The sequence below is a fragment of the Trichechus manatus genome, unplaced genomic scaffold (assembly GCF_000243295.1).
Source record: "Trichechus manatus latirostris isolate Lorelei unplaced genomic scaffold, TriManLat1.0 scaffold00027, whole genome shotgun sequence".
In the NCBI taxonomy this organism is placed as follows: domain Eukaryota; kingdom Metazoa; phylum Chordata; class Mammalia; order Sirenia; family Trichechidae; genus Trichechus; species Trichechus manatus.
In genome coordinates, this window is record NW_004443963.1 from 19,122,595 (window position 1) to 19,145,086 (window position 22,492).

The 22,492-nt window shown below is 39.2% G+C and overlaps 1 protein-coding gene across 2 annotated transcripts in view; it reads right to left on the minus strand.

Annotated features, from left to right (window-relative positions):
* The window catches only part of MRTFA (myocardin related transcription factor A), a 253,745-nt gene that overhangs the window by 230,726 nt on the left and 527 nt on the right, over positions 1–22,492 (minus strand). The window lies entirely within an intron of this gene.

Sequence of the window (22,492 nt, forward strand, 5' to 3'; positions counted from 1 at the left end):
GAACTTACTTCATCAATCCACAAACCATATTTGATGTTCATTTTCCAGACAAGTCCTAAAGAAAGCCTGGAATGCACAATGTCAAAAAGTACCATCGTCTTTACACACCTCCCAAGGGAAACATTTATTTCTGATGCGAGTTTTTACTTATCGGTAGCTTCCCTCCATTCAATAGAAACATACTTAACCATGATAACACAGTCTAGCAAACTGCTGCTATTTCAGCAGTTACAATGGATTATATGCTTTCAATAGTGAGTCAGGCCTTGGGAGTGGCTTAGCACATGGAAATTCACCAGCTGGCATCTACAATTAGATTCAAAGAGACAAATGGAATTTTTTTATCAGGTTTTCCAAGAGTTAACTAGTTCTTAATTGATTATGCCTTCTTGAAGTATTTACAGATGAAATGATTCAACGTCTGGGATTTGTTTTATAATATTGAGGAGGGATAGGAGAAGTAAGTTTAAACACGGTTGGCCACGTGTTGATAATTACTGAAGCCGGACCTACTGACAGGTCCATGGTGATGGTTCATTATACTATTTCACTATTTTTACATGTGCTTAAAATTCTCCATAATAAAATATATATTTTTTTTTTATTATTATTACATCATGATTTGGTGAACTTGAAAAACAGATAAGGAACAACAAAGTAATTCTTGGGACCACTGAGCTCCATAATCTACCAGAGTAAAAACTGTAGCTTCTTGGGCTACACCTCAATTCTAACACTTATTCCTCATTAAACAAATATTTATTGAGCACCTACCATGTGCCAGGCACCAAGCTGGGTGCTTGGAATACAATGATAAACTAAACTGCTTCTCCCTCAAGGAGTCAAGTGAGGAATTGGGTATCGCGGTATCATAGAACAAACAAGCCAGTTGTTGTTGAATGGATTTTGACTTACGGCGACTCCACGTGTGTCAGAGCAGAACCATAAGGTTTTCAATGGCTCATTTTCAGAAGTAGATCACAAGGTCTTTCCTCCAAGGCTTCTCTGGGTGGACTTGAACTTCTAACCTTTAGGTTAGCAGCCAAGCGCATATAACCTTTTGTACTACCCAGGTACTCCTGAATAAACAAGACCAACTTTAGTCAATCCGGAAAAGCCTCCCTGATTGCATCTAAGTTAAATTCTGAAAGATTTAACCCAAACAGACAAATCATTTATTTTTGGTCCACTGTGATCTTTATCATCTGATAGATTGTCAGATCAGCAATACCTGTTCCTTTAAGAATTAAAGTATCCATTTCTCTATAAAGGAGAAATTAGCAAACTGTCATTCAACAAATATTTACTGAAATGGTCACCATGTGTCAGAACTGACTCAATGGCAACTAACAACAACAACAAATGTGCCCCCACGTGCTAGACAAACAGGAAGAAACATGGTTCTGCCCTCACGGGGCTTACCATCTAGGTGCATAAACCCAAACCAAATCCACACTGCTGTCAAATCGATTCCGACTCATAGCAACCATACAAGACCGAGTAGAACTGCCTAATAGGGTTTCTAAGGCTATAATCTTCATGGAAGTAGACTGCCATGACTTTCTCCTGAGGAGCGGCTGGTTGGTTTGAACCACTGACCTTTTGGTTAGCAGCCGAGTGCTTAACCACTGAGCCATCAAGGCTCCTTATCTAGGGGCACAAGAAGACAAAAACAAATATGTAAGCAAGCTATGGAGCAGACAAACTAATTATAAACTTTTCCAAGTTATGACGGAAACAAAGACAGAACTTTGTGGGTGGGAAGTACCTACTCTGTAGATATGGTGGTAAGGGAAGTTGGAAACGGAAGACCAATGAATAATAGTGTAACCCACTGGAGCGGGACAGGGTGCCACAGGAGGTGGCAAGATCAGCATAGCTACAGCATGCAAATACCTGTAGGTCATGAGAAGAAACTTGGGTTTTATTCTAAATGTAATGGGAAAGAACCAGAGGTAAGAATTTTAAGCAAAGAAACAATGTGGTCCAGTTTGTTCTTAAGATCATTTCATTCTTGCTATTCTGGAGAGAATGAATTGAAAGAGAATAATCATTTTTACAAAGGAATTTTAGATGTGTAAAACCAAAACACTAAAATTCATTTTGGCCAGTGAAAATCATCTCTGCGTTCTATTACCAACGTAAAATCTTTTAAACTATCTACTTTAGTCCAGGTTTCACCTACAGTTTTCTTTTCAAGTGCTTACAGGCAATGGTTATGAACTCCAGAGGAGATCTCTGGGAAGCTGAAACAAGCCCCGATGCCTGAGGGTTAACATTCTTCTCATTCTCCAATTGCCAAAGTCAGATTAATTTTCATTTACTGGTCTCCTATTCCACAATCAGCTTCTTGACTGAAAGGAAAGGAGTAGGGGACTTCCTAGAATGTTTCAGGCAACAATAAACTTTACTGATAAGGAATCTGACTGCATAACCTTTCTTCACTTTGCCAACTATGTTCCAGGTGGGAATTCCACTATGAAAATAACTCTGATTTTCCTGTCTAAATTCGCCAGATCTGAGAAATCTGCTTAAAGCAAACCCATTTAAGTCTGTCTAAAAAAAATTTCCTCATTCCAAAGTCTGAGCAAGAATAAATTTCTAGCAGCATCTGTAACTGATAAAGACAAAAAAAAGAAATTCCACAGCCAATCCCTGGGGCATGTGGCTAAACAATCTTAATATTAAAAAAAAAAAAAAAAATCTGTTGCCATCAAGTCAATTTTGACTCACAGGGACCCTGTCAGACAGAGTAGAACTGCAGCTGGCAGATTCAAACTGTCGAACTTCTGGTTAGCAGCCATAGCTCTTAACTTCTGTGCTACCAAGGTGGCACTAACAAACTAAATTATGGTCAAAGAGATTTTAGTCAGTTATTTGAAAAAACAAAATTGAAGGAGGAGTGGGGAATAGCAGCAATATCTGCTGAATAACCTGTTTTACATACATTGTTTCACTTAACCTTGACAACATCCCTATAAAATATTCCCATTTACTGATGAGGACACTGAGGCCCAGAGCAGTTTACACCAGCTCAGAGTGGCACAAATATTAAGCGGTTTCCATGGCCCATACTCTTTCCATTAAACAAAGATCTAAATTACAGAAATTCCTTCACAAGACCAAAGTACTAATACATTAATATATATAAAATATGCTTTTTCATCTGGAGGTCTAATCACCAGTCATAATATTTTTCAATGAAGAAACGTGTTTAGGATTGCTGCTTGGAAACAGACACCTAGACCACCAGAAAGCAGCTCTGGAGAGATAAGCAAAAGCTATCAGGCTTAAGTTATTTGCTCTTAATGAAGACAAAGGAGCTTCTCTCCTTGAAGGCAGGATCAACATCCTTGGGCTGCTCAGCAATGACTCCCCAACAAGAGCTGTAGGGACCCATGTACAAAGACCATTCCCAAGTCCAGAAGTGTCTGTAAGTGATTCAGAGTTGTGACAATGAGCAACATGTGCCTGCAAAACCAGCTATTATGTATAACAAGCAAAATCAAGTAAGATAGCATATGTGAAAATCACCTAACAGTGCCTAGCATAAAAACAGGTACTCAGTAAAAACTACTTTCTTTCACCCTCTGCCCTAAGTTATTTGTACAAAAACAGACAACTGTGCTGGGTGGAGTTCTAACACCTTACCTAGCTGGGCAAATTGGTGAAATGTTCTCTCCCCCAAGCCCAGTGAGATCTGAGTTTGCACACCTGGTCCACATTTGCTAAGAACAACAGGGACAAAACCAGCCACATCTCAAAAGTCACGAGTCTTCTCTTGAGGATCGTTTTACTTCCTCCATCAATCAGCCCCACAGCAAATGGGCAGAAAGGTATCTTTAAAGCAAGTATCGCCAAAAGCTGAGCATAACACAACTCAGCAAAACCACCAAAATTACATCATTACAATCTATACAATGGGCACCCTTTCATTTCTATGGACACTGAGTGGTCACTCACGATCCGGCACGTTAAATCATCACTAAACACCTCACACTAGAGCAAATTATTCTTCAACTATTTCAATAGTTTAATTTATAAAATGGAATGATCTTTTCTTTAAAAAGTTATTGATATCAATTCTATTGTTAAGATGCTTCTGAAATTTAGACTCTGGGATTAACAATCTCCACTGTAATTAAAGTTGAGACAGTGTGAAGTTGTAATGATTGCTGGAGTGAATATAGTAACAATTGAAAGGATCAAACGAAAATCACAGAAGGGCCCTTAGGGATCATCTAACTTAATGCTCTTATTTTACAGAGGAAGAAACTCAGACCCAAAGAGGTTAGGCAAATTGCTCAGTATTACATAGCCTACTGGTGACAGAATGGGGATTTTTAAACACCTAGCCTACTGATAAGACAGCTAGTGACGGCTCTCTAATAATAACAGATATCATTTATTAGACAATTACATGGTGCTACGTGCTGTACCAAGGGATTTACATACATGATCTCATTATATCCCCACCACAGCCCTATGAGGGAGGCATTAGCAAAAACATTTTGAGGAAACCAAATCTTAGAAAAGTAAAATAATTCCCCATAGCGAGTAGGCAGCAAACCCAGGTACGTCTGATGCCAAAGCCCTTGGTCTTAACCACTACCCAATGCCTCTCTTATGCTAAGCAAGTACATGTCAGGTATATCTGAGCCCTAGGGATGCTAGTGATGAAGATGGACAAGGGTCCCTGATCTCATGGAGTTTATGGCAACAAGTTCACAAAAATAGGTACTTCTCATTGCTTAGGGCGCACCGAGCTCCTGTTAAGAGTGATGGAAAAATGTGGAAATGGATAGTGGTAAAAGCTGCACAACATGATGAATGTATTTAATGTCACTGCACTGTATGTGTAAAAAACGTTGAAATGACAAATGTTTTGTTATATATATGTAGTTGTTGTGTGTTGGCAAGTAGATTCTGACTCATACCAACCCTACAGGACACAGCAGAACTGCTGCATAGGGTTTTGAAGGCTGTAACCTTTACAGGAGTAGATTTCCTGATGTTTTCTCTCACTGAGCCACTGGTGGATTTGAACCATCAACCTTTCGATTAGCAGCTGAGCACTTACCCACTGCACCAACAGGGCTCCTTGTTATATATATATGCTTACCATAATTATAAAAAATAAGTCCTTTAGATGACTAATCAGTGTTGTGGGAAAAAAAACAGTAATATGATAACTGTGAAGGCAACTTTATGCAATCAATCGTATGTGAAAACACTTTAAAAATATAAAAGACTATATAAAAGCATTATTACATTATTCACAAAAACTAGGTACAGTTAAGACTATAAAGACTCTGCAGGTTAAGAGTGTCAGTTTTGAAAGAAAGGAAGAGCCAGGGTTGGCAGAGAAGTGTGGAGTGAGCACTGTGCCTTTCCTGGAGTCAGCCTGCTCTCTAACTGGCTCTCTCCTGACTCACTTTGAGGACACGATCTATGAAGGGAAAGATGACTTTCAGATCATGCCTATGGCTTTAGGATGGGACTGTGAAACCTTTATGTTAAGCATACCCATAAATGTCCATATGGTATTATTAAACCACAAAGTATAACCCTCCTCGCAGGCAGGAACTAAACAGATTAATGCTTTTCCTAGACCAGCTTCCAAACACCAACGCATACACACAAACACACACACACAATTACTGATGATGAGATCATGAACAGGGCAAACATTTCTGTAAGTACAATTCAATCTCTGACAGTGAAAATGACTAAAACTTCTGCCCATTTAAAGACAGCAGGTACGTGAAAGCCTAGTGTATTATGACAGGCAGATAAACTTGTGTCCTTTTTCTTTAGTATAATATTAATTCTAGCTTGGACATAAGTAGAAACTCTTCTAATCAGAAAAATTTGTCAATGAGGATAAACAGCTCTTTCCATATTAAGATAAACTATCAACATCATAGGCATACACAATTCTAATACCTACATCTTTTTTCCTTGTTCACATATTCCTGTTAAATTTCTTCATTCCTCCGCAGTCCCAGCACAGAGACAAACTCTGACTACTGTACTGGTAAAGGCAGCTCATTAAGCTCCCTTACTGGACTCAGATTGCTGCCGTGGGAACTGCCTCCTCTTAAGTTTCTGGGCTATTATCAGATAGAAGCAGCTCTAATCTCCCTGGCTCCCTTTTCAGAGTAATGTGCCAAGAAAAGGTGGGGGTGAAAAGACCTCGGTCCAGTTATCTAAAGTACTGTACTTTTTTCCATTATGTACTCTGAACTACATGTTATTCAGTTTCCCACTAGGATGCACCATCCACCTCCTTTTTTTATTTACTAAACCCACTTGGTACAGATCTTATATTAGACATAGGACCCACTGCCTTCAAGTCAATTCTGACTCATAGTGACCCTATAGGATAGAGTAGAATTGCCCCACAGGGTTTCCAAGGAGCAACTGGTGGATTTGAACTGCTGACCTTTTGGTTAGCAGCCTGAGTGCTTAACCACTTCATCACCAGGGCCCCATTTAGATACATTAAAAAAAAAAAAAAAAAAAAAAACAGTTACCATCGAGTCTATTCCAACTCACAGTGACCCTACAGGACAGAGGAGAACTGCCCTTCAGGGTTTCCAAGGAGCAGCTGGTAGACTTGAACTGCCGACCTTTTGGTTAGAAGCCAAATGCTTAACCACTGTGCCACCAGGGCTTCATTAAATACGTAGGAGAGGAAAAAAAAAATACCAGTTAGGTTAGCTACTACCTCAATGAACTATGACGCTAATGGGAAAAAGAAGGTCTTGGGGAAAAAAAGAAAGGAGTGGAGTAAAACAACAGAAATTATATAAGGGCATTATAGGTAGAGTCTGAAAACAAGTTTGAGGCTGGATGACTCACCTGTATTAATCAAGGAAAGCTGTTTTCTAAAGGAGTTAAACCTCCAGCTAACTTTAAAAAAAATGGGCAAAGACATAGTTTGGGGAAAGGGAGGAAGAAGGCTGTTCCAAGAATTCATGGCAGCCTGACCAAAGTCAGTAAAGTGACAGTTATCAGTACAGAATGATAACCAGTGTTTTTAAAAATTCTGATTGAAAAACGTGATAATTCTGCTTGATGACCTATAAAAGTTGACATTAGCCATAACCAAGTGCGATAGACAGCATGCAGCTACAGACTAACAAGACCAAGAAGCACTTCCAGCAACCAAATTAAGTCAGTTTACTCATCTCCCATATACTCAGTTTGCAAAGGAAGAAAAGGAACCTGCTACTTCTACACCTATACCACAATGATATTCTGAAATGTTTTGCTTCATCTCATATGAAAAGTTATTATGTACAGTCTATTACTAAGCCGAAGTTATTTTTCCACAGATCCCAGAGTGTAAATGGACACAACAAAGAAATGATAGCTGAAACAGATTCTAAGCAAAGAAGAGCTTATCCAGCAATTGTTTTTATAAATGAAATGTAAATTTCATATATATAATCAATTTACACTGTGTAACTCCTTACAGTTAACAATACTTTATTTTACTTAGGCAAGGTTTCTGCACATCGTAGATGCTCAATAACTATTTGAATGAATAAATGATCTCATCTGTATTCAAGGGACTACTGCCAAACAAAAACTAACCCAATAAATTGACTGGAGATAAAGAAAATTTGCAAGAGGAAGAAGAATGGGATATTTTCTTTCATGGAGCCACAAAATGGCACATTATCCACCCATTCATTCATTCAACAGAAGTCTGAGGACCTATTATGGGCCAAGCACTCTTGTAAGCACGTCTACAAGCACGTCAGTTGTTGGAAACTGGCTGACCTCAACCAAATTTGGCATAAAAACATCTTAGTCCACAGAGTGTTGACCCACGCAGTATTTTTTTAATCAACTTTGGGAAATAGGGACTGTCAGGGGTTGGGCGGTAAGGTTGCTGTTTTATATACAGTCATCAAAAAATGTCTCTCTGATGAGACATCCAAGCAAAGATCTGAAAAAAGTTAGGAAGCAAACCGTGTGAAGATCTTAGAAGAGAGCATTTCAGGTAGAGGGAACAAGCAAGCACAAAGACCTGACATGTCCCAGGAACAAACAGCACAGAAGTCAGTAGGGTTGGAGCAGAGAAAGCAAGGGGGGGAGTTGTAGATCATGAAACTGACCCTGGCTCAGTGGTGTCACTAGAGTTGGTGTCACCCAGTGCACTAACTCATGGTGCCACCGCCCCCCCATGAGCCTTCTCCCATACAGAATTCTTAGTAAACTTGTTTTCTGTACTAATGTTACTCATAAATCATAATTCCCATATATCATTCCTTCTTTTCCTTTAATTACTACCTCATTCTCAGAAACGTTATTGACGTAAGTTCACAAGTACTAATTACCACAATATCATAGCTAAGACACCAGAAACTATGACAAAATCAACAACTATAAAAACACTGGCAGTAACAAAAACAACAGCACGTGCTTTTAGGCATGCAGGTGAAACCATGTTATTTGAAGCATAATTATAATTGGGTAATAATGACAGCTCTGAGCAGAGCACATTAGAAGGTTCAAAAAGTAAATCAGTTCTTCCAAGGCAGATTTGTTTGTTCTTCTAGCAGTCCATGGTACATTCAATCTTCGCCAACACCATAATTCAAAGGCATCAATTCTTCTTTCATCATCCTTATTCACTGTCCAGTTTTTGCATGCATATAATACAGCTGAAAACACCATGGCTTGGGTCAGGTGCACCTTAGTCCTCAAAGTGACATCTCTGCTTTTCAACACTTTAAAGACGTCTTTTGCAGCAGATCTGCCCAATGCAATACGTCAACTGATTTCGTGACTGCTGCCATGGGTGCTGACTGTGAATCCAAGTAAAATGAAATCCTTGGCAACCTCAGTATTTTCTCCATCTATCATGATGTTGCTTACTGGTCCTTTTGTGAGAATTTTTGTTTTCTTTACGTTCGATTCTTAGATATGACACCAAAAGCACAAGCAACGAAACACAAAATAGATAGATGGACTTCATCAAAATTAAAAGCCTGTGTGCATCAAAAGACTTTATCGGCAAAGTGAAGAGACAACCCACAGAATTGGAGAAAATATACAGGAACCATACATCTAATAAGAGTTTTTAGTATCTAGAACATATAAAGAAATCCTACAACTCAACAATAAAAAAGACAAGCAAATCAAAAAACGGGCAAAGGACTCGAATAATCATTTCACCAAAGAAGATATACAAATGGCCAACAAGCACATGAAAAGATGCTCAACATCATTAGTCATTAGGGAAATGCAAATCAAAACCACAAAAAGATAGTACTTTCCCCAACTAGGATGGCTATTATCAGAAAAATGGAAAATAACAAGTGTTGGCAAGGGTGTGGAGATAATGGAATTCTCAAACATTGTTGGTGGGATTGTAAAAGGGTACAGCCGCTGTGGAAAACATTTTGGCAGTTCCACAAAAAGTTAAAAATAGAATCACCCTATGGCCCAGCAATTCTACTCCTAGGTACATACCCAAAAGAACTCAAAGCTGGGACACAAACAGAAACTTGTACATCAGTGTCCACTGTAGCATTATTCACAATAACCAGAAGGTGAAAACAATCCAAATGTCCATCAACAAAAGAATAGATAAAAAAAGAACTGTACACATAGCCTCCACCAGACTGAGTCCAGCACAACTAGATGGTGCCCAGCTACCAACACCAACTGCTCTGACAGGGATCACAATAGAGGGTCCCAGATACAGCTGGAGAAAAATGTTGAACAAAATTCTAACCCACAAAAAAAAAAAAAAAAAGACCAGACTTACTGATCTGACAGAGACTGGAGAACCCTGAGATTACGGTGCCCAGACACCCTTACAGCTCAGTAATGAAGTCACTCCTGAGGTTCACCCTTTAGCCAAAGATTAGACAGGCCCACAAAACAAAATGAGACTAAATGGGCACACCAGCCCAGGGGCAAGGATGAGAAGGCAGGAGAGGACAGGAAAGCTGGTAATGGGGAACCCAAGGTCGAGAAGGGGAGAATGTTGACATGTCGTGGGGTTGTCAATCAATGTTACAAAACAGTATGTGTATTAATTGTTTAATGAGAAACTACCTGGCTCTGTAAACCTTCATCTAAAGTACAATAAAAAAAATTCAAGTTAAAAAAATGTGGTATATCCGTACAATGAGATATTTATTATCCAGCCATAAAGAGAAATGAAATTCTGATCATGCTTCAACATGGATGAACCTTAAAAATATTATGCTGAGTGAAATAAGTCAGACATAAAAAGATAAATATTATATGATCCCACGTATATGAAATACCTAGAATAGGCAAATGCATAGAGACCAGAGTTTCTCAGTGGTTTCCACGTGTAGGTGGGAGGAGACAAAATGGGGACCAGTATTGCGTAAGGGGCACTGAGTCTCTGACTCACAGAGGCCCTACAGGACAGAGCAGAACTGCTCCACAAGGTTTTCAAGTCTGTACATCTTTATGGAAGCAGACTGCCACATCTTTCTCCCTCTGAGTGGCTGGTGGGTTCAAACCGCCAACCTTTCAGTTAACAGCCGGGCACTTAACCACTGCACCATGAGGGCTCCTTTTGAGTCTCTGATAAAAAAGTAGTGAAACAGATAGTGGTGATGGTTGCACAACATGGTAAATGTAAATAATGTCATTGAATGGTACACATAAAAAAGTTGAAATGGCAAATGTTATACATGTTTTTACCACAATTTAAGAAAAAAAGAGAGAGAGAGACTTTCAATTCCAAAACCATTACTGCAATCTCCAAACAGTAAGGAAACCTACTATGCTTTTTTAAAAAAAAACAAAGACGACCTCTGAAGATACTGTAAAAATGTAAAACCCTCAGAAGAGATAGGGAGGGTCACGCAGGTAAAAGTTTTGCAAATTCCTGCTCTAGAAAGAGCTTTCTAAGCTTTCTCAGCTCACTTGATGAAGATGAATTTTGGATGGTATTCAAAAATCCCTTAACACCCTCCAAAAAGAACAAAAGGTTACACTATAATTAACTCAGTTTTATTTAGGCACCCAACAGGTTATTAAACATGTTGAAAACAAAATGTCATGAATCGCTTGTCCAAATTGTTCAGGTCATGTCCAGATTTCATACATACTGATTCTGCCATGTTCACTTTCAAAATCAGATTTCAGGTAGGAGTTAAAAAGGAAAAAAAAAAAATGTCAGTCACGCTACAGAGTGACTGATGTAGGAAAAGGATTAAATAAATAATTGACTCGATGTCTACAAAGACTCATATCAGAGATCACACGAATGAAGCAATACATTCTATGGACTTCTACTGGGTAAAGGAAATCCTTACATTTATCTTGTTTCAAATCACGGGTCTATGATCTCGTCATGTCAGACTCTTGGCTCACTGTCGCAAATCCAGGACCAACAAATGTGAACGGAAAAGAAATTATCAACAAGGTAACGTGAAATGGTTTACTGAATCTATAAAATACTACATCTTTGCTTCAATGCCTCGACCTGGAGTGTTAGGACCAAGAGTGAAAGGCTCCTGAATGTAAGCTTTAGTTCAAGTGATTTCTTTTCATAAAAAGTGATTATTGCATGTCTCAAGGGTAAGAAAGGAAATGGCTTTTAGTTTCCAAATTCTTGCTTTCCCATCTCTACTTCTTAAAGGAAAGGCAAGTGAACATATATGTAGCAAACCTAAAAAGACTACTCTAAATATATCCATCATATACCAAATATACCGCAGTTTCAACCATGATAGCACCACTCTAATAACAAAATGTAACTTGGTGTCCTAAAGTATGAGAAGAGAACAGCTTTCCAAGTTCCTGTGAATTCTGTGGTAATGAAAATATGTACAAATTAACCACGATTAGGAGACCCTGGCATCATTTACACCATTTACAGTTAAAAAGATACTGAAACACAAAAAAATTCTAAAAACGTGGACATTATAGTATGCCCTTATTTAGTAAGTATTTATCAAGCAACTTAAGATATGAAGTCACTATTACAGTTTTCCATTTCAGGAATGACAACAAGATACATATAAGGAATATTGCTAAGACTATTTTGAGAGTTACAACACCTTGATTATTACCACGAAGAATTCTCACTAGAACTGACATTTTCACTAACTATGCAAAAGAAAGTGAACAGGAACATTTACTAGAGGCAAACTTAGGTAGGCACTTCATACACATTATCATGGGTAGCCAGCATCTTTTAGTTCAAAGACAAACCTGGGTTCAAAGCCTGACTGCGATTTTACTAAATTAGTTATCTCTCCAAGCTTTTTTTTTCCTCATCTACAAAGGGTGTCGTCACTTATTTCACAGAATTGGCGTGAGGATTAATGAGGTAGCACAATGATGACCATGAAGTAAATGCCACTGTTAGTTTCTTTTGCATTCCTCCATAATCCTTATAACAACTCACACTGTCTAAGAATTATTAACTCCATTTTACAGATGAGGAAAATGAGTCACAAGGTTAAGCAAGGTTGGTAACTGTCAGTATCCAGAACCACTCACTCCCTTAAACTTGACAAATTACATCACAGCTTATTTTACTCTCTCACAGTAGGAATTAAGTTTTTTTTCTTTCAAATTACACCCAATGTATTTTAAATTTTGATACTAGAACAAAGATTTTTCAAAAAACCAAAGTCACCCATAACGAGCAAGGGAGCATGAAGAAAACCAAAGACACAAGGGAAAGATTAGTCCAAAGGACTAATGGACCACAACTACCACAGCCTCTACCAGACTGAGTCCAGCACAACTGGATGGTGCCCAGCTACCGCCACTGACTGCTCTCCCACGGATCACAATAGAGAGTCTCGGACAGAGCTGGAGAAAAATGTAGAACAAAATTCTAACTCACAAAAAAAGACCAGACATACTGGCCTGACAGAGACTGAAGAAACCCCAAGAGCATGGCCCCCAGACACCCTTTTAGCTCAGTAATGAAGTCACTCCTGAGGTTCACCCTTCAGCCAAAGATTAAACAGGCCCACAAAACAAAACGAGACTAAAGGGGCACACCAGCCCAGGGGCAAGGACAAGAAGGCAGAAGGTGACAGGAAAGCTAGTAATAAGGAACCCAAGGTCAAGAAGGAAGAGTGCTGGCATGTCACGGGGTTGGTAACCAATGTCACAAAAACAATATGTGTACTAATTGTTTAATGAGAAGCTAGTTTGTTCCATAAACCTTCATCTAAAGTACAATAAATAAAAAATACATAGAAATAAAGATAACTTACCATCTTAAAAAAAAAAAAAAAGATTAGACAGGCCTATAAAACAATAACACAAGTGAGGAACATGCTTCTTAGTTCAATCAAGTATGAGACCAAATGGGCAACACCTGCCGAAAAGCAAAGACAGGAAGGCAGGAAGGGACAGGAAAACTGGATGAATGGACAAGGAAAACCCAGGCTGGGAAGGGAAAGTGTAAGAGTGCTGACCCATTGCAGGGATTGCAAACAGTGTCAGAAAACAACTTGTGTATAAATTTCTGAACGAGAAACTAATTTGTGCGGTAAACTTTCACCTAAAACACAATAAAATTAATAATTAAAACAAAGTCACCCATAACTCTCATTCACAATATTTGAGGTCAAAGACCTGTAAATATCGTATCTTCAAATTTAGTAACAATTAGAAGATATACTCCAAATTCTAAAATGAAACATCCACACTTCTCATTATCAGCTATCATTTACACAGGGAATGGCTTCTAAACGTGTATTAGTGTCAGCGGGGAGGCAAACGAACCAGACATACCACGAAAGTAAAAATATGGTATTTGAAGAAAACGAAATTTTCACAATGCTCATTCTTCCAAGGATTCCACTGATGTTCTACTGCTGTTAGATGAACCAGCCTTACACAAAGGGTGAAGAACTAGCCTGGGCTCAGCCAGCAGGTTGCTGTGGAACCTCAAATCATTTCACTTCTCAGAGCCTCCGTTCAACTACAGTGACGGAGTTGGACTTCAGTCACTGAACCGCAGTGACGAAGACAATTTAAACAGTTCTACCCAAGGCACCCTGGCAGATCACCCAATTTCTACTTTTAACACCTACAGTGATATGGAGTTCAGTGATATGGAAGATATTATCTTCCCTTTTAACAGAATATAGTTAGTACTTTAAGAATCCGTGCAGTTTTTAAGTAAATGGAATTCATGTTTTTCTGATGCAAAAGATCAGACATGTGAGACTTCACAGTTGCAGAAAGCTTACTCCAACTGATGTCTTCTTTCTTCCCAACGTAACTCACTTTACCAGGAAGATGGAAGATCAATGCCTCTAAAGAATATGCCCAAACGGAAGCGGTTTCACACACAATCTGTCCTTTCATTTCCTAAATTTCTATCCTCCAGATTTAAAAGCTTCTCATAATTTATCTTTCTGTGCCTAAGATTTCCTTTTAAATTCACTCCAGATTAACTCTGTCCCTCAAGCTCATTCTAGGTACTTGTAGTGTCCTACTTTCCTATTCAGCTCTTCTGAAGCATACGCACCTTTAAGTACTGCTTCTGGCTAAATTCACCCTGCAGATAGAGGGCCTAATAATTTAACAAGAAGGACAACAAGAGTGTTAACGAGATACCCTTAGTAGACAACTGTGCACCTCCTGGGGTCTTGCTTTAATTGTTCAAAAGGCGTGATGGAGATCTGCTAAACGAAACCATTGGTTCACTCTACTTTGGTAAATAAAAATTACCTACACATAGTTACTTGAACTGGAAAAACTGATGCTAAAGCAGCAGTGATTGACATTTAAATGCCTCTTTCTGAATATTCATATCCTTCTACAACTACCTCTTCATGCATCTCTCTGACTCCAATCTCCAAAGAATGTATGTGAAGCCATTCTAAGACTTTTACATATTTTTAATTTATTTCATCCTCACAGTAGCAAAATAAATCAGGCACCATTATTATCCCCATTTTACATCTAGGGAAACTGAGTCACAAAGAAGATCAAAGTAGTAAAAGTATCACAGTCACACACCCCAAGGTCACACACACAGCCAGCAAGCAATGCAGTCAGGATTTGAACTCAGGCAGTCTAGCTCTGGTATTTACACTCTTAACTACTTATACTCTATAGCTGCTTATCTATCACTCTGATAAGTTACTGTTCTTCTTCAATATCAGAAAATGACCCACCCTCACTTTACACATAGATCAAATCTTTGTTCTTAGTGTTCACGTTGGCCTAGACTACTTAAAACATTTCATGAAGCCTTAATTCAGTGTCCACTTTCACATACTGGCCTACCACATGGAAGACACACAGTAAACACTCAATAAATGTGAATATCTGTTAAAAGAATTAAATTTTTCCCAACTCCCTCATCCTCCCAAAGGTAATCTTGCCCTCCTCTGAACAACCTCTTGCACTTTGTACTTCTAACACTTATTTTCTACTTTATCCACTGTAGTAGCCAGCTTCTAAGATAGCCCCCAATGGTCCTCACCTCTGATATTCATATACTTGTGTAGTCCCTTCCCACAGTGTGTGACCAATAGAATACTGCAGAAGGATGGTATGTAACCTCTGAGGCTAGGTCATAAAAGACAATGTAGCTTGATCTCTTGGATTACTTACTCTGGGGGAAGCCAGCTGCCATGCCACCAAGACATTCAAGTAGCCCTGGGGAGAGGCCCACATGGAGAGGAACTGAGGCCTCTCACCAACAGCCTACACCAACTTGCCAGCCACATGAGTGAGCCACCTTGAAAGATGATCCACCAACCTCAGACAAGGCTTCAGATAATGCCAGCCCCAGCTGACATATGACTGTAATCTCATGAGGTGCTGAGTTGGAACCACCCAGCCAAGCTGCTCCTGAATTCCTGACTCACAGAAACTGCAAGATAACTGTTTATTGTTGTTTCAAACACCAAGTTTTGGCGCAATTTGTTATACAGCAATAGGTAACTAGTATACCTACCTTCCAAAACGGTAAGCTTCTTGAGAGTAAAGACTATTTTCTTGATTCTTAAAATTCCGATGAAGCCTTAGCCATAAACACTGACCGTATTTGTTGAACTGTATCAGCAGGTCATTCCCTTTGTTCAAAGTTCTTCTTCTCCAAAATGTATCCGTTTATAAACTACTCCCTATACCTAGTGCACTTCGCCCACAATCCATCAATATCCTTTCTTTTCTTTTTCTCAAAGACCTAGTGAAATATAACCTCCTGGCCAAAGTTTTTTCTCAGCAGGAGGAAATGAAAATGTTCTTTATGTCAGTCAATCCCAACTTACCAACTCTAGGATTTACACATACACTTAAACACATGCAAATACATTTGCTTATGTACATCTTATATTCAACAAATATTTACTGGGCACCTACTGTCCCAACAACTGTGCTTGTAGCTGGGAACAAAAGAAATAAATATCTTTGCCCTTATGGAGTTTATAGTCAAGTACATATTCTTGCCGTAGTGTTCTCTCTAAATGTAATACAAGACTCTTATTAATATGATTTCAACATTCTACTTTTCCTGTTGTAAAAACTATTAAAAACCATTTTCTGCCTCTCATTGTTTAATTGGCCATATGTCTGTATATCCTTTCTTTGTACACTTAAATAAATATTTCAGCTGCAGTTTCAACCGAAGCCAGTACTTGTCTAACAAATTTTGTAAAGTGCTCCATATGGAATGTGTATGCATCAATGTCCTCCATTTTTATTGAATGCTCCCACAGGCCAAACATTTGAGCAAATACCACATTTATAAAAACAGTCATCTGTAAGGATAACCTTTACTATATAAATGACTTCGCAACTCTAAATCAAATACGAAGCATTTATTTCGCAGAAAGTAATCTGTAATAGATGTTGCTTGTTGTTGTTGTTAGGTGTCGTGGAGTCAGCTCCGACTCATAGCGACTCTAAGACAGAACAAAACACTGTCTGGTCCCACGTCATTCTCACAATTCTTGCTGTTTCAGCCCATTTTTGCACCCACTGTGTCAATCCGTCTCATTGAGGGTCTTCCTCCTTTACAGTGACCCACTACTTTACCAAGCATGAGGTCCTTCTCCAGGGACTGGTCCCTCCGATAACATGTTCAAAATATATGAGATAAGTCTTGCCATACTCGCTTCCAAGGAGCATTCTGGCTGTATTTCTTCCAAGACAGATTTTTTCGTTCTTTTGGCAGTCCATGGTATATTCACTATTCTTTGCCAACACCATAATTCAAAGGCATCAACTCTTCTTTGCTCTTCCTTATTCACTGTCCAGATTTCACACGCAAATTAGGCGACTGGAAACACCAAGGCTTGCGCCAGACTCACCTTAGTCCTAAAGGTGACATCTTTGCTTTTTAACACTTTTTAAAAAGTCTTTCCCAGCAGATTTGTCCAATGCAATGCTTTGTTTGATCTCTTGACTGCTGCTTCCATGGGTTTTGATTGTAGAACCAAGTAAATGAAATCCCTGACAACTTCAATTTTTAATTTGTTTACCATGAGATTGCTTATTGGTCAAGTTGTGAGGATTTTTGTTTACAGTGAGGTGTAATCCATACTGAAGGCTGTAATCTTTGATCTTCATCACTAAGTGCTTCAAGTCCTCTTCACTTCTGGCAAGCAAGGTTGTGTCATCTGCATAACACAGGGTTGTTAATGAGTCTTCCTCCAATCCTGATGCTCAGTTCCTCTTCATACAGTCCAGTTTCTCATATTATTTGCTCAGCATACAGATCGAACAGGTATGGTGAAAGGATACAACCCTGATGTACACCTTTCCTGATTTTAAACCGTGCAGTATCCCCTTGTTCTGTTCGAAAAACTGCCTCCTGGTCTATGTACAGGTTCCTCATGAGCAAAATTCAGTGTTCTAGAATTCCCATTATTCACAATGTCATCCATAAATTGTTATGATCCACACAGTCCTCCATCCACGTCCTCTTCTGAATCCAGCTTGAATTTCTGGCAGTTCCCTGTCGATGTAGTGCTGCAATCATTTCTGAATGATTTTCAGCAAAATTTTACTTGCATGTGAAATTAATGATACTGTTCGATAATTTCCGCATTCTGTTGGATCACCTTTCTTTGGAATGGGCAGAAATATGGATCTCTTCCAACTGGTTGGCCAGGTAGCTGTTTTCCAAATTTCTTCACATAAACCAGCGTTGGATCCGTTTGTTGAAACACCTCAATTGGTATTCAGTCAATTCCTGGAGTCTTGTTTTTCCTCAACGCCTTCAGTGCGGCTTGGACTTCTTCCTTCAATACCATTGGTTCTTGATCATATGCTACCTCCTGAAATGGCTGAACATGGACCAATTCTTTTTGGTACTTCTTTTGATGCTTCCTGCATCATTCAATATTTTACCTAGAATTCTTCAATACTGCAACTCGAAGCTTGAATTTTTTCTTCAATTCTTTCAGCTTGAGAAATTCCAAGCATTATGTTCCCTTTTGGTTTTCTAACTCCAAGTCTTTGCACATTTCATTATACTACTTCACTTTATCTTCTTGGTGGACAATGGTTAAGAGATCGGCTGCTAACCAAAAGGTTGGCAGTTCGAATCTACCAGCCCCTCCTTGGAAACCCTACGAGGCAGTTCTACTCTGTCCTATAGGGTCACTATGACTCGGAATTGACTTGACGGCAACGAGTTTGGTTTGGTTTGTCTTCTCAAGTACCCTCTGAAATCTTCTGTTCAGTTCTCTTACTTCAACACTTCTTCCATTTGCTTTAGCTACTCTACGTTCAAAAGCAAGTTTCAGAGTCTCTTCTGACATCTATTTTGGTCTTTTCTTTCTTTCCTGTCTTTTTAATGACCTTTTGCTTTTCATGTATGATGTCCTTGATGTCGTCCCACAACCTGTCTGATCTTCAGTCATTAGCATTCAATGCATCAAATCTACTCTTGAAATGGTCTCTAAATTCAGATGGGATATACTAGAGGTCGTACTTTGGCTCTCGTACACTTGTTTTAATTTTCTTCAGCTTCAACTTGAACTTGTATATGAGCCATTGACAGTCTGTTCTGCACTGGGCCCCTGGCCTTGTTCTGATTGATGATACTGAGCATCTCCATCATCTGTTTCCACATATGTAGCTGATTTGATGCCACATGTACAGATGCCGTTTATGTTGGTGAAAAAAGGTATTTCCAATGAAAAGGTCGTTGGTCTTGCAAAATTCTATCAAAACGTTATCACAAATGTAGTAAAATGATATTCAACTTGGGTGGGCCTTTCTAACCTCTTTGATATTTATTTCTATAATGTAGTGTTAAAAGGAAAATGACACACTATACATTTTTAAGTCAGAGATTCAAGTCCTGCCTCTGTCACTTAACCCTGGATGACTTAATTACTCTGAGCCTCAGTTTCCGTCTCCTAAAAAGGAGGCAAAACCTACCTCATAGGGTTGTTGTGAAGATTAAGTAATACATTAAGAGTCAGGTTTAATGCCTGTTGTGTAGTAGGGATCAAGTAATATTACTGGTAGTTTCCTCTTCCCTTCCCTAAGGATTATAACTGCTATGTCAGGAGATTTGTCAGAAAACCTTTCTGAGCTCAACTGCTTCTGCTGGAATGATCTTCTTCATCTAATATGTTAGGATTCAGCTCAAATTTCATCTTCTCTCTGAAGCCTTCCCATATGTCCAAAGGAAAAGCTCCCTCAACAATCCCATACAGTTCTGGGCATGTACCAGAGAGTTTACTTCAGTGTTAACTATTCGCTGTCACTTATCTGCCTCTCCCACTAGACTGTGAGCTCCTCATGAGCAGGGACCACATCTCACTTATCATGACAACTCTAGTTCTCAGAAATCCTGGCATATTACAGGCATGGAATAAAGGTTTGCTGAATGAATAAATGAACAAAGTCATTACTTAAGTAGTACCCATAATTACTACTGGGTGACTTGAACTTTATGGTTTTGCCCTTTATGGGCTGAGATCCTGTTTTATACTTCTTCTGTACAGCATAGTTAGTATTTGTACAGTATAGTTTCTTAGTAACTGACAGAGTAGGTAGTAAGGATATAAAAAGTCTGCAATAAATATTTTTTGATTACAGGATACATATTACCCTTCTATCTCTCATGCTTTTACTCTAAATAAAAATTTATCCTGATGGATGCGACTTTTGGAAGCCTTTTTAAATGGGCCCCTCTTAACAGTGACTGGCAAAGAAGTGAAGCAGACATTAGTGCTAGACTACAGATAGTTTTTCTCTGCATGTGTTCTTGAAGAAAGCAGTACGAGTTTGCTTCTTTCTAAATCACTTCATTAAGAAACTAAGTATCATAAAGCCCTTTGAGTCACTACAAAAAATGCAAACGACATTAAGTAAAACTTAGTTTAATAGCTTTCAGCCAAAGGTTCCCCACCCTGCAGTCATGGGGCTGTGGGCCAGCTGGCTGTACCACATCATCCCTTGGAGGTGGCTGCTTTTCAACAATAAAACTGCCTAAGTGAATCTTGGAGTTTTCTGGGGTCTTCTAAAGTAAAACACGTAAGTTTAACTTCTTATTAAGAATAAAGCTTGTATTACAAGCTTTGGCTTCATTTAGAGTAATCATCTTTCAGTTCGAAAAGATCTTAAAAACTAGCAACTTGTGACATTCTAGACCTCTTATGGGTTGAAAACTATGTAATAACTATGTAATAAAGTGCATGGTTACCAGGGGCAGAAGGGAGAGGGAAAGGTGGGGTAACAGTGATGGAAATATCACACTGATTAAGGTAGGGTTGCACAGCCGATTACTGTAATTGCTGTCAATAAGCTGTACACATATAAAAGCTGAATTGGCAAAAGATGTATGATGGATACATTTACAACAACAAAACAAGTATTTGTGGAGGCTGCTTACATACAACCAAAAACCTCACGGAATTTGGTTTCTTGGTTTGGAGGTTTAGGGTCATTGTTTCATGAGACATCCCAGTTAACTGGCCTAATAATGTGTTTAGCGCTTCTGTTCTATCTCCTAGTTTGTTGCGTAGTGCCTGGGGTCTTATAAGCTTGCAAGCAGCCATCCAAGGCACAACAGTTGGTCTTTAATCACCTGGAGCAACAGAGGAAGAAGGAGAGTCAGGAATAGGAGGAGGAAATAGAATGTGTCTAACTGCCTACAAGAACAACTGCCTCCTTTGCCATGACACCAGAACTGGTACCTGGCTACCATTACCGAACATTTTGATCAAAGATTCCATAAAAGAATCCTGATCAAAAGGGGGAAAATGCAGAACAGAATTCAAATTCTCATGGACTCCAGATCTTCTGGAGCCATGGAGGGTAGATGAACACCTGAAACTGTTGTCCTGAGAGAATCTTTAAACCAAAAATATTCCCCTAAGTCTTCTTAAAACCAAACAACAGTTTAGCTTAACTATTAAAAAATGTCTGCCTTGAGCATTATGCTCTGTTAAGAACTTTCTATATGGATCAAAGAGACAACAGCAACTCGAAAGACTAGACAGAAACCTTAGGCGGCAGTGACTTTATGTTAACGAGGGAAGAACAACTCCAAAAAGGAGGGAGACAATGGTTGGACAACTCAAAGAATGTAATCAGTGTCACTGAATGGTATGTGTAGAAACAGCTGAATTGGTATATGTTTTGCTGCGTATATTCTCAACAACAAAATAAAACTAAAAACAAAGTGTAGGCATAATTTCATTATTATACTTAAGTGACATATGTCATATTCCCATATACACATGCTTTACCCAAAGTATAGGCCGGTAAAAAGTTAAACTGTTCTCCAAACCGTCCTTTACTTACGCTACATAACCAGAACACTGAGCAAAATCCTGGCAAAGCCAAACTGGGTTACTGCTTAAATACACACTAACTAGACCAGTCGTCCTCAACATCATTACAGCAAACATTTCTTGGGCCCTTACTATGAGCTGGGCATTGTGTCACACATTTTATGTGAATTACTTCATTTAATACTCACAAAAACTCTATGTGATAGCTACTATTACTATCCCCATTTTTCAGATGGGGAAACAAAGTCCCAAAACTGCAGTTTGCAAATGGCCAGGTCTAGGTATCTGACTGGAAAGCTCCAACCCTAGCTACTATAAGTAGCAATGCTCACTTATGGTATTAATTGCTGTTAGCTGCCCACCAGTGGATTCCAACTCATGGCAACCCAATGTGTGCAAAGTAGAACCGAGCTCCATATGGTTTTCAAGGCTGTGACTGCCAGGCCTTACTTCTGAGGCGCCTCTGGGTGGGTCTGAACCACCGACCTTTCAGTTAGCAGCCCAGCGCCTAACCTTCTGCACCACCCAGAGAGTCCTTCTTATGGCACAGGCAACGTGAACTTAAAGGGTAAAGTTACTGGCCTTCAAGCTTCGAACCTGCGGCATTCAGGTGGCTACACAGGTACCAACAAGTCCAGGTGAGCCTCCCTTGCCTGGGAATCCTGGGGATTGCACATGGGTCCTGAGAACTTGCACAAGATTCCGGCGAAAGCGCCCTGACACGCCGTTCCCGCAGTCAA